Raw genomic sequence first — 16,037 nt, 5'->3', positions numbered from 1 at the left:
TAATAAATATTTCAGAGAGTTATTTTGAAGATGAAGTAAAGTATGTCAAGAACCTATCATAATGCTTAGTATGTGATAAGGATACAATGAAATGTGGATATTATTATTAATTCTAACTTTCTAACAATTCTCAGCACTTCTTAAAGTAACAATCACGTTTAATTTCTTAACACTATAATTCAGTAAAACCTGCAGAAGCGGAACCTGGGTGAGGCAGAAACCTGTCAAAGAAGGAAAAATGAAATATTTTCCACTAAATACAGAGTGATAGAAAAGTGGTGACTGCACCCCGGCAAAGGTGGAAAACTTGCGAGACCTAGAAACACAAGGCAGTCTCGTTGAGTTCCAGCTCTCACAGGTTTCATTGGAATTACATTTAAAATACTGAGTGTCAGGACAGAGACTGGAGGAACCCTCAAGAATATGGCCCTAAATCACCCTTCTGAACTGGAACTGAAGCCGTGTCTAGAGACCATAAAATAAAATAAACAATAACACCCGAGAGGAACGCGCTACTTAGAACAAGCAATTATACAAGATCAGAAGGGCAACATTTGCACAAGGGCAACTATGAGAATGCAGGAAGGGGTAGTAATTCAGGACGAAAGGAAACAGGGAACCTAGGACGGAAATGAGGGGAGCTCTGGCACACTGTGGGGAATGAAAGCAATGTCATGGAGCACTTTATGTACAAACTATCGAATAGGAAACTAATTGCTCTGTAAACTTTCACTTAGTCACAATAAAAAAAAAATTTTAAATAATAAAATACCAAGTGCCAATTGTTCATTTCCCCCCCGCCTCAATCTAATCATTTAAGACCTCTAAAATGTCCTAGGAGTCCCTAGGTGGTGCAAACAGGTTAATACACTGCTAACCAGATGGTTGAGGCACCTCGGAAGAAAGGCCTGGCAATCTACTGCCGAAAAATCAGCCCTTGAGAATCCTGTGGAGTGCAGTTCTACTCCGACACACATGGGGTTGCCATGAGTTAGAATTGACTCCACCGCAACTGTTTTTTTTTTTTTCCAAAAAGATATCCTGACTTCCTAATTATTTATATTTTTTTGTTTAAAAAATAGCATGCTGGTAATCAAGTCAAAGGAATATGTTTATCATTAGCCTAGACTTCTACCACCCATCCTCTGTCTAGGTCTGAAGCTATAGATCTCCCAAATACCTGACTCAGAAAAAAGCAATTGCAGGCTTTCCACCTCCGCAGCCTGCCCTGACCAAGCCTAGGGCGCTGACTGTCTCCCTCCTACACTTTGCAGCAATTGGCCTCATCTGTTTGATTTGAAGGCATGAGTCTGGATGGCAGTGAGCGCTACACTCTGCTTAATGAATCATTAGTAGAACAGAGAAAAGAACAGACTCAATTACATGCTGGACTAGTTAAGCAGCCTTTCCCTGAACGCTGTCCTGCTCCAACCCACGCGGAGACAGGGAGGCTTTTGGTTGCGTCTGTTGAACCTAAGACCCACATTCTACAGTCCTGATTGATTTTAATCGGGTTTGGCAGTTTTCTTAAGGACTGCAGCCATCTGCACGCAGGAATAACGAGGGCTTTGTACAAACAGCACAGCCGCTGTGCCCCCTGCCTCATTTCCTCCTTTCTGTTTTCTTGACCACACGCTCCATCACCAGCGGCGCCAAACTCCTCTTGGCGGCCCCTAGGGCTTGCTCCGGAGGGGAAAGAGAGTGGAGGATGGCAGTAAATGGATAAACAGACACGTCAGGTGAGGATATAGAGCCTTCTCTCCTCTGCCTCTGGGGCTCCAGCTTCAAGATATTGACGTTTCCTATTCTCACGGAATCCAGGCTTTCTGGAGCCTTTGAGGCCGGATGCCTCGCACCCCAAAACTATTACCCTGAAGAAACCTTTAAACCTTGAACCGAAACTATCCCGGGAAGTCATCTTTGAACCAAATAATAGTTTAGCCTAATTAGAAAAGAATGTCTGGCTTAGCATTATACTCTTTTAAATAATTACATGGAATCAAATTGACAACAGCAACTTCAAAAGGATAGGAGAGAAGCTTAGGGGGCAGTGAGTTTGTGTTAATGGTAGTGAAATAGTTGGGAAAAGGTTGTCGAGAAAGGTAGTATAACTTGAAGAATGTAACCAACGTCATTGAATTGTACATGTAGAAATTGTTGAAGTGGTATATGTTTTGTTGTGGGTATTTTCACACACACAAAAATATAATAATAAAGATATTGATGTTCCTTGACCAAGCTCTGGTCTCTCACACCTGAGGGACTGAACACCTGTGGAAACCTTCCTCAGCCCTCAGAAAGTCTCAGCCCTTTTCACATCTTCCGTGAGGCCCTCTGACTTCTCCCAGCTCCTGGCCTCTCATATTACCTCTCATTGCTGTCTAGCACCCTCCCACTGTCTGGAGGCTCCTTCGGAACAGGGACCATGTCTTCTCATTTTCCGCATCTCAGAGGCCTAACGCATTGCCTGGCGTATAAGACTGCTCCAGAATCCTTGGTGGATTGAGTGAATGGGTCAAGGTTGAAGGCCAACCTTGATTTATTACATAAGTAATTACTGAGCGCCCGGGACATGCTAGGTGTCTCAGTCTGGGTTCTCTAGAGGAGCAAAACCAGTAAAGCATATATAGATACCTAGAGAATTTACTTCAAGGAAATGGCTCACACAATTGTCAGGAAACGGCTCTCGTAGTTGCAGGGACTGGCAAGTCCCAAATCCGTAGGTCACGCAACAGGCTGAAGACTTCTGCAGGCTTACGTCCCAAGAACCAGAGGTCAAGTGTGCAGGGTGGAGAAAAAGCCGAGCTTTGCCAGAACATCCATTTGTAGACTGGAGGCAGGTCACACCCCCAAGGAAACTCCCCTTTCAACCATTTGGCTGCTCACATCAGATCACAAAATGGAAGGAGATTACATTATATCACTTTATGGAAGAGCAACAGTCCAGTGTCTGCCAAACCACTGAGAATTGTCGCCTAGCCAAGTTGACGCATAACATCAACCATCATACCGGGAGAGCCAAACAATCCAGAAATCAACATAGAAATATGTCAGGTGGTAAGAAGTGCCCAGAAGTAAGGGGAAGGGCGTGACAAGGGGGGGGGGTGTCACACAATAAGCAGATGGTGATAATAAGCAGGAGGTGATAAATAGCAACAGAGAGAAATCTAGAAAGGGCAAGCTGGGGGAAGGGTGTTGTTATTTTAGATAGATTGGTCAGGAATAGCGTCGGTATTGACTCAATGGCAGTGGGTTTGGTCAGGAAGGCCCCTCTGGCCAAGTGATATTTGAGCAGAGAGCTGAAGAAATGGAGAGAACAAGCCAGGTTGAATCGGGGGAGAAACCTTCTTCCGCGCAAAGGGAACAGAGAGTGCCAAATCTTAGAGCTTGGTGTGAGGAAGTGTGGCAGGTTTGGTGCAAGGAATAGGAAGGATGTTAGTGTGGCTGGAGCAAGTCCCTGGGTGGCGAAAATGGTTAATGTGCTCAGCTGCTGACCAAAAGGTTGGAGGTTTGAGTCCACCCAGAGGCGCCTCGGAAGAAAGGCCTGGCGATCTACTTCCCAAAAATTGGCCATTGAAAACCCTATGGAGCACAGTTCTACTCTGACACATGTGAGGTTGCCAGGAGTTGAAATGACTTGATGGCAACTAGTGTGGCTGGAGCAGAGTGAGCAAAGGGGAGAGTGTGGGACATGACATAAGAAAAGTAGAGGGAAAAAAAAAAGAGGTGAAAAATGCAGCACCTATTGGCTGTAAGGACTGGGACTGCGACCCAGAATGGCTGTGGCTGGGAAGTAGGAGAAACACCAGAAGAACGGAGGCGAGTCCTAATTTTGAAAAACAAGACAGTACCAAAAATACCAGTCTAGTATAATCGAAGTCAATCCCAGGCGATGGATTGCAATATCACGAGAATGATTTGCAAGCACCCACATAGGAAATTAGTGAGCCGTCAGAGCCAGGACAGTGGGGTTACAGAGAACAGCACATCAGGCCGGCAGATTCCCTTTTACTTGTACCTTCAATAATGACGTTAGGCTGGAGATCAGAAAGTGATGCACCACGAACGGTGTATAGAGACTTCTGCAGGCCTTTTGGCAAGGTCTTGGTGTCCTTGTGGACATGGACACTCTCTGCATGGTCACTCCCTTAGGTGGCTTTGTTCTTTTGTTTTTTCACATATAACATAAAATTTACCATTTTAACCATTTTAAAGTGTACAACTCCATGGCATTAAGTGTATTCACAATGTTGTGCAAGCATCATCACTATCTACTTCCAGAACTTTTTCATCACCCCAAAGGGAAACCTTGTCTTCATTAGTAGTCACTTGCCATTCCTCCTCCCCCCCCAGCCCCTGACAACCACTAATCTGCTTTCTGTCTCTGTGGATTTGCCTATTCTGGACACTTCATATAAGTGGGATCATACAGTATGTGGCCATTTATAGCTAGCTTCTTTCACTTAGCATAATCTTTTCAAGGTTCATCCATGTCATAGCATGTATCAGAACTTCATTCCTTTTTATGGCTGAGTAGTATTCCATTGTGTGTATGTGCTACATTTCATTTATCCATTCAACTGTTAATGGCCATTTGCATTGTTTCCACTTTTTGGCTATTGTGAACCAATGAACACTGGTGATTCTTCTGTCTCCCTCTTCTTCATTTAAAGATCTTTGTGATTACATTGGGTCCACCCAATCATTCAGGATAATTTCTCTGTCCTGAAGTCAGCTGATTACCCGTTGCCACGAAGTCGATTCTGACTCATAGCGACCCTGTAGGACAGAGTAGAACTGCCCCCATTGGGTTTCCAAGGCTGTAATCTTTACGGAAGCGGACTGCCAGGTCTTTCTCCCGAGGAGCAGCTGGTGGGGTCGAACCCCCAACCTTTCGGTTAGCAGCCAAGTGCTTAACCGCTGCACCACCAGGGCTCCTTAAAGTCAGCTAATTAACAGCCTTAATTCCATCTGCAACCTTAATCCCCCATTGCCATGGGACATAGACATCTGAGGCCATCATTCCCCCTTCCATACCTTCCTTGTTACCTTTAGGGCTTCAGAGGATCTCCAAAGTGCTGAGGAGGAGCCAGGGGATGGAATTATGGGCAGCTTCATCTTCCCAAAGGAACCCCGGTAGCACAGTGGTTAAGGTGGAGGGTCAATGAAACGTGTGAAGTACAATGTCATACATACACTGTACGTGGTCCCCTGTATGTGGTCTTCTCTTCCCATTTGAAAAGCAAGGTTGGTAGCACCAAGGGTTGGCTCCAGGAGAAGGACTCTGCTCCCTGTCTGTATAGAGAAGCTGGGAGGGGGCAGGGAGCGCCCAACCTAGAATGCGTCATGGGGAATTGGAAGGACTTGGGTTAATGGTCAATGCAATGGCCTTATCTTGGATGTCAGCCACCTGGAGTTTGCATACAGCAGCCCCCTTCTCAGCTGGAAACCCTGCAGGCCTTCCACCAAGACAGCCTGTTGCTAAGCTCCCAGGGGGAGGTACAGGCCAGCTAGCAGACGATCTGTCTCTCTGGAGATGGCAAACTCATCACATTTTCAGATAACACCAGAGGGCAAGGGATCGAAAATAGAGTCAGGATTTGGAAAGATTGCAGCAAGTCAGACAGATGAGTAAAATTGAATCAGATGACATTTATTTGTGATTTCTTTTTTTTTTTTGAAATGTGTCTCAACACCTCAACATGGTAAGTTCAGAGTGGGTGAGATAGAAATGGGTCGCCAGTAGAAAAAAATCAGAGGTTATCTAGGCCAGAGGTTTACTGAGATTAATTTTAAGGAGTAACAAAGAGCTAGAAAGAATGAATGCCTGCTTAAAAAAAATATCAGCATGAAAATAGCTCCATTTTCTAAATAAGAACCCAGGGGCTACCCGAGTAGCAATAAATCAAGGAATGCACTAAAGTACTTGGATTTATTTCCAACATCCCTAACAGATGGATGCTAAAATTTCAACAATATGTCTCCTTCTAAATCGGCAAACTCAAAAGCCACTGGTTACCAAATATTGTGTTTGATGCACTAATCATCTGTCTTCCACTCTTAGGGGCAGCTTTCCCTAAGGACCCTTCCCCCGCCACCCAGGTGCCACGTTGTTGTTGTTGTTGTGTGCCAGCCAGTCGATTCCAGCTCACAGCGACCCTGTGTGACAGAGTAAAACTGCCCCATAGGGGTTCCTAGGCTGTAATCTTTACAGGAGCAGACCACCAGGTCTTTCTCCCGCAGAGCGGTCTGGTGGGTTCTAACTGCCAACCTTTCCGTGAGCAGCCAAGTGCTTAACCACTGCACCACCAGGGCTCCTTCCAGGTGCCATATATAATGCAGTTAATATGGGGAAAGCACAATTTAGACACCAAATCAGTAACTGTATTATTTCAGAGTCAACTTGCCTTCCGTAAAGTTTTCAAAACCTCAAAATCCATCAAAACACTTGTATTTTTCATCTTCAGTATCACAAGAGCACCAAAGAACAAGCCAATTACTTTCTACAAAACTTATGAAAAAGTAAATCATAGAATTCTATTCAATTTTTAACTACGTATAATATGTATGAGTCCACAAATCGCAGATGAAAAAGGTAATAAAAGTGATTTATTTCCAACCGGGAAACATGCGTTAGAAAATTTGAGTCTATTTGCGCAGTCTTGCTTACCACATTTTCTCCTGTGGGCCTGGGCATTTGGCATAATACTTCTAGATTTTCAGATAAAGAATGCCTCCGAAGGCTTGAATTTTCACAAGTGACTTAATTTTGACAGTTTTCGCTGATACCCAAGGACCTAACTCTTAGTGAGACCCAGAAAAATCTGTGAAACCTCTGTCCCGTTCCAATGATCCACCATTTATAACATTTGCATGACATAAATTTAAAATTTTGGCTTGCACCATTCCTTCAACATGCAAACAGAAGTAGGCGAAAGAGAGCTGATAAATAAGGCATCCAAAAATATTATGATTTCCAAACGTTGCAAGATAATTCATCTAAACGTTACAACAAGCAGGATTTTAAAGTAACGCTTGATGTTTGAAAACACACGCAAACATTTTGTATTTCAAAGACAAATTCATATTTCAAAACCTCATTTCTACCGTAGCAAATCTTTCAGTAGTTGAGAACTAAGATGTGCCTAACCCAAGCCACGGTATTTTCAGTCGTCTCATATGCATGCGAAAGCTGGACAATGAATAAGGAAGACGGAAGAAAAATTGATACCTTTGAATTATGGTGTTGACGAAAAATATTGAATATATCATGGACTGCCAAAAGAACGAACAAATCTGTCTTGGAAGAAGTACAGCCAGAATACTCCTTAGAAGCAAGGAGTATCTCATGTACTTTGGACATGTTATCAAGAGGGACCAGTCCCTGGAGAAGGACATCATGCTTGGTAAAGTAGACGGTCAGCGAAAAAGAGGAAGACCCTCAACGAGATGGATGGAGACAGTGGCTGCAATAATGGGCTCAAAAATAGCAATGGATGTGAGGATGGCACAGGACCGGGCAGTGTTTTGTTCTGTTGTACACAGGGTCGCTATGAGTCGGAACCGACTCGATGGCACCTAACAACACCAACAACCCTAGCAAACAGGAAAACAGGAGTCCTAGAACGCAGGGTAAAATTCCAATGCTGTATCTCGTCTCGAGAAGATGACATCTTCATGAGCAAAGGTGACACAAATTTCAAGACAGTGCGGGATATCCAATGGTTCTAAAATAACACTGAGTCTCAAACAATCTTCGGGCAGGAAACACCAAAATTACCCTCTCTATTAATCCCAGTGAAGAACCCTGGTGGCAACCCGGCTGGTAACCAAAAAAAGGTTGGCGGTTCAAACCCACCCACCAGCCGCTCTGTGGGAGAAAGATGTGGCAGTCTGCTCCCGTGAGGATTACAGCCTTGGAAACCGTATGGGGCAGTTGTACTCTGTCCCATAGGGTTGCTATGAGTTGGAATTGACTTGACAACAAGAAGTTTAAAGGAGCCCTGGTGGCACAGTGGTTAAGTGCCCAGCTGCTAACTGAAAGGTCAGCAGTTCAAACCCACCAGCAGCTCCTCGGAAGAAAGATGTGGCAGTCTGCTTCTGTAAAGATTATAGCCTTGGAAACCCTATGGGGCAGTTCTACTCTGCCCTATAGGGTCATTTGAGTTAGAATCGACTGGACAGCAATGGGTTTGGTTTTTGGTTTATTAATCCCAGTACTATCCATTTCAACCCATTTTTTTCCCTGCAAAGTTGCTTGCAGACCAAAACGTATTTGGTAACTTATAAAAATAAGCAGCGAAGAGAGCGATAATCCTAATAAACAGGCGTGTTTGGAATGCCAAACTTACAGATAATCACCTCTTTCAGATAAAATCTGCCTCAAAGGCTACCACCAATGACCGCCCTGACAGGGAACACAACAGAGAGTCCGGGATGGAGCAAGAGAGAGGTGGGGTGCAGAACTCAAATTCTAGTAAGAAGACCAGACTTAATGGTCTGACTGAGACCGGAGGAACCCTGGAAAGCATGGCCCCTGGATTCTCTATCAGCCCAGAACTAAAACAATTTCCGAGGCCAACTCTTCAGACAAGGATTGGACTGGACTGTGGGACATAAAGTGATACTCGTGAGGACTGTGCCTCTCAGCTCAACTAGACACAAGAGACTAACCGGGCAGCTTCTGTCTGGGGGTGAGATGGGAAGGCAGAGAGGGTCAGGAGCTGGTTGAATGGACACAGGAAATCAGGGGTAGAAAGGAGGAGTGTGCTGTCACAGTATGGGGAGAGCAATTAGAGTCACATAACAATGTATGGATAAATTTTTGTATGGGAAAAAATAAAAATAAATTAAAAAAAACTGCCTCAAAGAAGATGTGAACGCCTTTTGAGTTTTCCCAAAAGTACTGATTTTCATCCACAATCCAAATACCTATTGGCAATGACCAAATGTCCCAAAGAAAAGTGTTGAAAGGGGCATTACATCTCTCACTTCCCCAAGACAGTGTCATATTACTATAGCACAGGAAAATGGGTGAGTATATATAGTACATTTGACTCTTTTGCAATCCGTCGTTAAGCCTGCACTAATAATTAGCGTCATGATCTGGAACACTACTACAGTTTTAATTAACATGTCAACATCTCCACATTATTATTATCAGGAATAAAAATGGTAGACTACAGATGGAGCCCAGCCCTCTTGTCTCCACCTCCTTACACGGAATGTTCCAGTAAAGTGGACCGACAGCTAAAACAGGAGTTGTTTATGTAGGAATATGAATATACTGAGGAGATCAAACATGCAGTCACTCTCAAATCCAGCTCCTCTCTGGGCTCTGCTGATTCCCAGTGTCTTAACCTAGTTTTTCTACCCGCCTGTTTCCTTCCCCTCAAACTTCCTTAATTGCCCCCAAATTCCTACCTCTTCAGTTTGCACACTCTTCTAGTCGGAATCAACTTGACGGCAACGGGTTTGGATTGGTTTTTTGGTTTTCTGTTGAATGAGCCTAGAAGGAGTGGCAACAAGGAATGTGCAGCGGCTGCTTCCCTCTCCGGCCTGCCCTCTCCGGCCCTCAGTCGGCCTGCCCTCTCCGGCCCTCAGTCGGGACTGTGCCTTCCAGGATCAGCGCTTTCTCCTGTTCTGGTTTGTCACTTTTTTTCCTCAGAAGGTCTTTGCCTTTTGTCTCTCTCACCTACTGCTGCTTTGCACCCCACTGTGTCACAACCACTCTGACCTAATCCTGACCCCAAAAGATGAAAGCAATTTTGTGTTTTAATTAAAGCCAGGGGCCAATGGATTAAGAGAAAAACATCTAGAAGACCAAGGCTTCGCTTACGAATATTATATCTTAGACTTTTTAAGAAATCACCTACATTTCATTGAAAAGTCGATATAAAACTAAAAGAACCTTAACTACATGGTTAATGGGGTACCCCCTTATACAAACTTCTAATCTTGTTTGTAAGGAAATGCTTTCAACTGCCTTAAAATTCCAACAATACTGTACATTACAATACGGTAATGGTGCACACATGACATTAAGCATTTGTTAAAACCCGTAGGACTGTACAACCCAAAGAGTGAACCCTAATGTCAACCATGGACTTTAGTCGATAGTAATGTATCACATTGATTCCTCCATTGTAACAAATGGGCCACAGGAATGCACCCCGTTAACAATGGGAGAAACAGTGTGAGGGGGACAGAACGCGTGGCACTTTCTGCACACGTAAAACTGCTCTAAGGAATGAAGTCCATTAAAGAAAAATACCAACAACAGAAACACAACCAGCAGAGAAAGGGTCTAATTTGTAGAGAAGATTGCTATTCTAAGAAAGGAGCCCTACTTTCCCTGAAGAAAAGCTCAAAGTGGCCAGCCCTGACTCAGCACATATAGGACAATAGTAGCTTAAATCATACTCTTCTACCCCAGGATTATCCATTTCATTAGGGATTTGGACTCCTGGAGAGCTGTGCAGTTTTGCTCATTTTTATCCTCGAAATAATAATATCCTTACCTTGAGCCAGTCAATTTTATTGAAAGTTCTCTATAGCTGAGACCGCTTAAAGCTATAATACCCAGCAGACTCTTTTGTATGCTGCAAAGAAACCGCAAAGGTAGATAGATTACTTTTTCTGCTGTGGCCCCGATGATCTCCCCCTTTCTATCTCATTCTTATTTAAATTATAGCAGGACAGAGGGAAAAAAAATGCTACATTTCTCTGTTGTCCTTAGTCTGCGACCCGTGTTAAATTGTTTTTTATCTCAAGTAAAAAGTGTTTCCCCAGCACATGTGTTCAACATATAATTTCACATACTGACTATTCCTGATAGAAGTTGCGGGGGTGGGGGGGGGGCACTGACATTTTTGCACTAATTGCTTGCACATCCCCTATATAAAACAATAGAATTGTTTCCAGTGTTTGATTTAATGGAACATTTTTCTTGTGAAGAACCCACTAATTGAGTCGGCAGAATACATGCTTACCAAAAAATCATTGCCATGGAGTCAGTTCTGACTCATGACGATCCCGTGGGTTACAGAGTAGAACAGCTCCATAGGATTTTCTTGGCTGTAATCTTTATGGAAGCAGATTGCCAGGCCTTTTGTCTGAGGAACCGCTGGGGGGGGTTCAAACTGCCAACCTTTAGGTTAGTTGTTGTTGTGTGCCCTTGAGTCGTCTCCGACTCATAGTGACCCCATGTGACAAAGTTCAACTGCCCCATAGGGTTTTCTTGGCTGTAATCTTCATGGAAGCAGATTGTATAATCCTCTGGGTTTTGACAAATGCGCCGGGTCTTTCTCCCACAGGGCCGCTGGCTGAGTTTGAACTGACTACCTTTCAGTTAGCAGCCAAGCACAAACCATTTGCGACACCCAGGGACCTTACATGCTTCCAGGGAAACATTATGCCTGTCTTAAAAGGAGCTCTGGTGGCTTGGTGTTACGTTCTCAGCTGCTAACTGAAGGTTGGTGGTTCGAACCTACCAGCTGCTCCGCAGGAGAAAGATGTGGCAGTCTGCTCTTGTAAAGATTAAAAAACCAAAACCAAATCTGCTGCCTTCGAGTCGATTCCACCTCATAGTGACCCTATAGGACAGAGTAGAACTCCCCCATAGGGTTTCCAAGGAGTGGCTGGTGGATTCAAATTGCCAATCTTTTGGTTAGCAGCTGAGCTCTTAACCACTGCGCAGCCTTGGTTCCCACTTTGGTGAGTGGCTTCTGGGGTCTTAAAAGCTAGCAAGTGGCCATGGAAGATGCATCAATTGGTCCCAACCACCTGGAGTAAAGGAGAATGAAGAACACCAAAGACACAAGGAAAGTATTAGCCCAAGAAACAGAAATGGCCACATAAACCAGAGACTTCATCAGCTTGAGACCAGAAGAACTAGATGGTGCCCGGCTACCACCAATGAACATCCTGACAGGGAACAAAACAGAGGGTCCCTGATGGAGCAGTAGAAGGATGGGGTGCAGAACTCAAATTCTAGTAAAAAGACCAGACTTAATGGTCTGACTGACACTGGAGGGACCCCGGAAGACATGGCCCCCGGACTCTCTGTTAGCCCAAAACTAAAACCATTCCCGAGGCCAGCTCTTCAGACAGAGATTAGACTGGACTATGGGACACAAAATGATACTCGTGAAGAGTGTGCTTCTTAGCTCAAGTAGATACACAAGACTAAATAGGCAGCTTCTGTCCGAAGACGAGATGAGAAAGCAGAGAGGGTCAGGAGCTGGTTGAATGGACACGGGAAATCCGGGGTGGAAAGGAGGAGAGTGCTGTCACATTATAGGGAGAGCAGCTAGGGTCACATAGCAATATGTATATAAATTTTTGTATGAGAAACTGACTTGATCTGTAAACTTTCACTTCAAGTACAATTTAAAAAAAAAAATCCACAAGATTAAAAATCTATTGCCATCCAGCCGATTCTGACTTATAGCAACCCTATATAGGACAGAGTAAACTGCCCCACAGAGTTTCCAGGGAGCACCTGGTGGATTCCAACTGCTGACCTTTTGGTTAGCAGCTGTAGCTCTTAACCACTATGCCACCAGGGTTTCCTCCACAAGATTACAGCTTTGGAAACCCAATGGGGCAGTTCTACTATGTCCTGTAGGGTTGCTATGAGTCAGAATTGGCTGAAAGACAATGGGTTTTTTGTTTTTTTCTTTTTTTGGTATGCCTGTCTTTATTATGATAATGATATATTTTCTCTCAAGAAATGAAAGCACCTTGCATCCATTCTAAAGGCCTCTTGTGATGGTGTTAGAAAATGTTATCCTCTTGTGATCAAATGATGAGTGTTTGTGAAAACTCTTTGTAAACTGCAAAGCACTGTTCATATGTAAGTTAGTACCATTATTAGTTGAATGCTTATTTAGATCTCAGATCAAAAGGAGACCCCTGGAGGCTGTCCTAGTTTGGTTCTCCCAAAAGAGATTCCCAGACAAGGATTTAGACGGGCATTAACAGGGAGGCAATCCAGGAAGTCAAGGGGTGGGGCAAGTGAGACAGCAAGGGATGAACTAGCCAAAAAGGGTGATTACTGAGTAATTGGGGGCAGTGGTCGTTCGGTGTTAGAATTTTCACCTTCCATGCTGGAGACCCAGGATTGATTTCTAGCCAATGCACCTCATGCACAGCTGCCACTCATCTGTCAATGGAAACTTGCGTGTTGCTATGACACTGAAAAGGTTTCAGCAGAGCTTCTAGACTAAGACAGACTAGGAAGAAAGGCCTGGCGATCTACTTTCGAAAATCAGCCAATGAAAATCCTATGGATCCCAAAGGTCGGATCCGCTACCGAACATGGGGCTGGCACAGGACTAGGCAGCATTTTGTTCTACTGTGCACGGGGTCCCTCATTAGTTAAGGGCTGCCCTGGAGTGATAAATCCCAAACACTTCCCAGACACTATTTGCATGGGCTGGGCCAGCTCCCCAGGTGCTGGAGGAAGCCCTCCAGCAGAGATGCAAAGAGACTGGGGTGGTTGCTTAAAGCAGAGGGCTGTCACCCAACTGCAGTTTCCAGTAGCTGCAGTTGAACTCAGGTGGGCCAGGAGATCTGATTTGCACTGTATACCTTTGTCCCAGGCCTCTCGTGAACACTTAGCGTGAGTAAATCATCTGAGGTGAAATTACCCTACACTTGCTTTAATACTGTGTATTCCTGCCACTATTAGCTATTTTTATATGTCAGGATTGAAGTGCTGTCCAGCCCCTGGTATATTTTATGAGAAGCTTGAGAAGCAGCACATTTTAGTATAATAGTTCTAACTCTGGCTTTTCATTGACCACTTCCCACTCCCCACCCCCACCCCCAAGGAGCTTTGAAGGAAAATGCTGATGCCCGGGCCCCACCCATTTAAATAAGGATCTCTGGGAGTGGGGACAAGTTCTGAGTCCCTGGGTGATGCAAATGGTGAACTAACTAGGCTGCTAATGAAAGCTTGGAGGCTGGAGTCGACCCAGAGGTGCCTCAGAAGAAAGGCCTGGCAATCTACGTTCAAAAAATCATCCATTGAAAACCCTATGGAGCACAGTTCTACTCTGACACACAGGGTCGCCATGAGTCAGAATTAACCTGATGGCAACTAGTTGATTTGGTTAGGGTGGGGCGAAGACCTTGGCTTTGTATGTGTGCGTCTGTGTGTTTTAACTCTCCTGATGATTCCCAAAGGAGCCCTGGTGGTTAAGCACTGGGCTGCTAACCGAACCCAGTAGCCATTCCACGGGAGAAAGATATGTCAGTTGGCTTCCATAAAGATTACAGCCTTGGAAACCCTATTGGGCAGCTCTACTCTGTCATATACGGTCGCTATGAGTCAGAATCGGCTTGATGGCAATGGGTTAATGATTCTCTTGTGAAGCCAAAATTGAAAATCACCGGGTAATGAAGGAAGCATAGCCTTGGCCAAGATGGAATCAGATCGCCTTGGGTGTGTTGTTGTTAGATGCCCCTGAGTCCGTTCTGACCCATAGTGACCCTATGTGCAACAGAACGAAACACTGCCCGGTCCTGCACCATCCTCACAATCCTTGTTACCCTTGAGCTCATTGTTGCAGGCGCTGTGCCAATCCATCTCATTGAGGGTCTTCATCTCTTTCGCTCACCCTGTACTTTACCAAGCATGACCTCTTCTCCAGGGACTGGTCCCTCCTGATAACATGTCCAAGGTATGTGAGACGAAGTCTCGCTATCCTTGCTTCTAAGGAGAATTCTGGCTGTACTTCTTCCAAGACAGATTTGTTCCTTCTTTTGGCAATCCATGGTATATTCAATATTCTTCCCCAACACCTTAATTCAAAGGGGTGAATTCTTTTTTGGTCTTCCTTATTCATTGTCCAGCTTTCCCATGCATATGAGGTGATTGAAAACACCATGGCTAGGGTCCAGTGCACCTTAGTCCTTAAAGTGATGTCTTTGCTTTTTAACACCTTAAAGAGGTCTTTTATAGCAGATTTGCTCAATGCAATGCATTGTTTGATTTTTTTCTTTTTATTTGTGCTTTAAGTGAAAATTTACAGTTCAGGTTAGTTTCTCATACCAAAATTCACACTCATACTGCTATGTGGCCCTAGTTGCTCCCCCCATACTGTGACAGCACACTCCCCCTTTCTACCCCAGATTTCCCATGTCCATTCAACCAGCTCCTGTTCCTTTTTGCCTTCTCATCTCGCCTCTGGACAGGAGCTGCCCATTTAGTCTCATGTATCTACTTGAGCTAAGAAGCACTGTCTTCATGAGTATCATTTCGTTTGATTTCTTGACTGCTGCTTCCATGGGCGTTGACTGTGGATCCAAGTAAAATGAAATACTTGACAACTTCAGTCTTTTCTCCATTTACCACGATGTTGCTTATTGGTCTAGTTGTGAGGATTTTTGTTTTCTTTAGGTTGAGGTGTAATCCATACAGAAGGTGTAGATTTCTGCAGTTCCACTAAGCAGCTATAACTTTCCATGAGTTACACACTGTTATGGTTTGAATTATGTCCCCCCAAAAATGTGTGTATCAATTTGGCTGGGCCATGATTCCCAGAATTGTGTGGTTGGCCTCCATTTTGTGATTGTAATTTTACGTTAAAGAGGATTTGGGTGGGATTGTAACACCACCCTTACCCAGGTCACATCCCTGATCCAATGTAAAGGGAGTTTCCCTGGGGTGTGGCCTGCACCACCTTTTATCTCTCCAGAGACAAAAGGAAAGGGAAGCAAGTAGAGAATTCCGGACCTCATACGTTCAAGAAAGCAGTTCCCTGAGCAGAGGGCGTCCTTTGGACCGGGGTCCCTGCGCAGAGAAGCTCCTAGTCCTGGGGGAACACCAAAGAGAAGAAGGCTGACAGAGAAAAAGCCTTCCCCTGGAGTTGATGCCCTGAATTTGGACTTTTAGCCTACTTTAACAGTTGGGAAATAAACTTCTCTTTGTTAAAGCCATCCGCTTGTGGTATTTCTGTTGTAGCAGCGCTGGATGACCAAGACACACACCTTCTCTGGGGTTCAGTGTCCTCATTCCTTAAGCAGAGATA

The sequence above is a fragment of the Trichechus manatus genome, unplaced genomic scaffold (assembly GCF_000243295.1).
Source record: "Trichechus manatus latirostris isolate Lorelei unplaced genomic scaffold, TriManLat1.0 scaffold00162, whole genome shotgun sequence".
Taxonomy (NCBI): Eukaryota; Metazoa; Chordata; class Mammalia; order Sirenia; family Trichechidae; genus Trichechus; species Trichechus manatus.
This window is presented reverse-complemented; position numbering follows the sequence as displayed.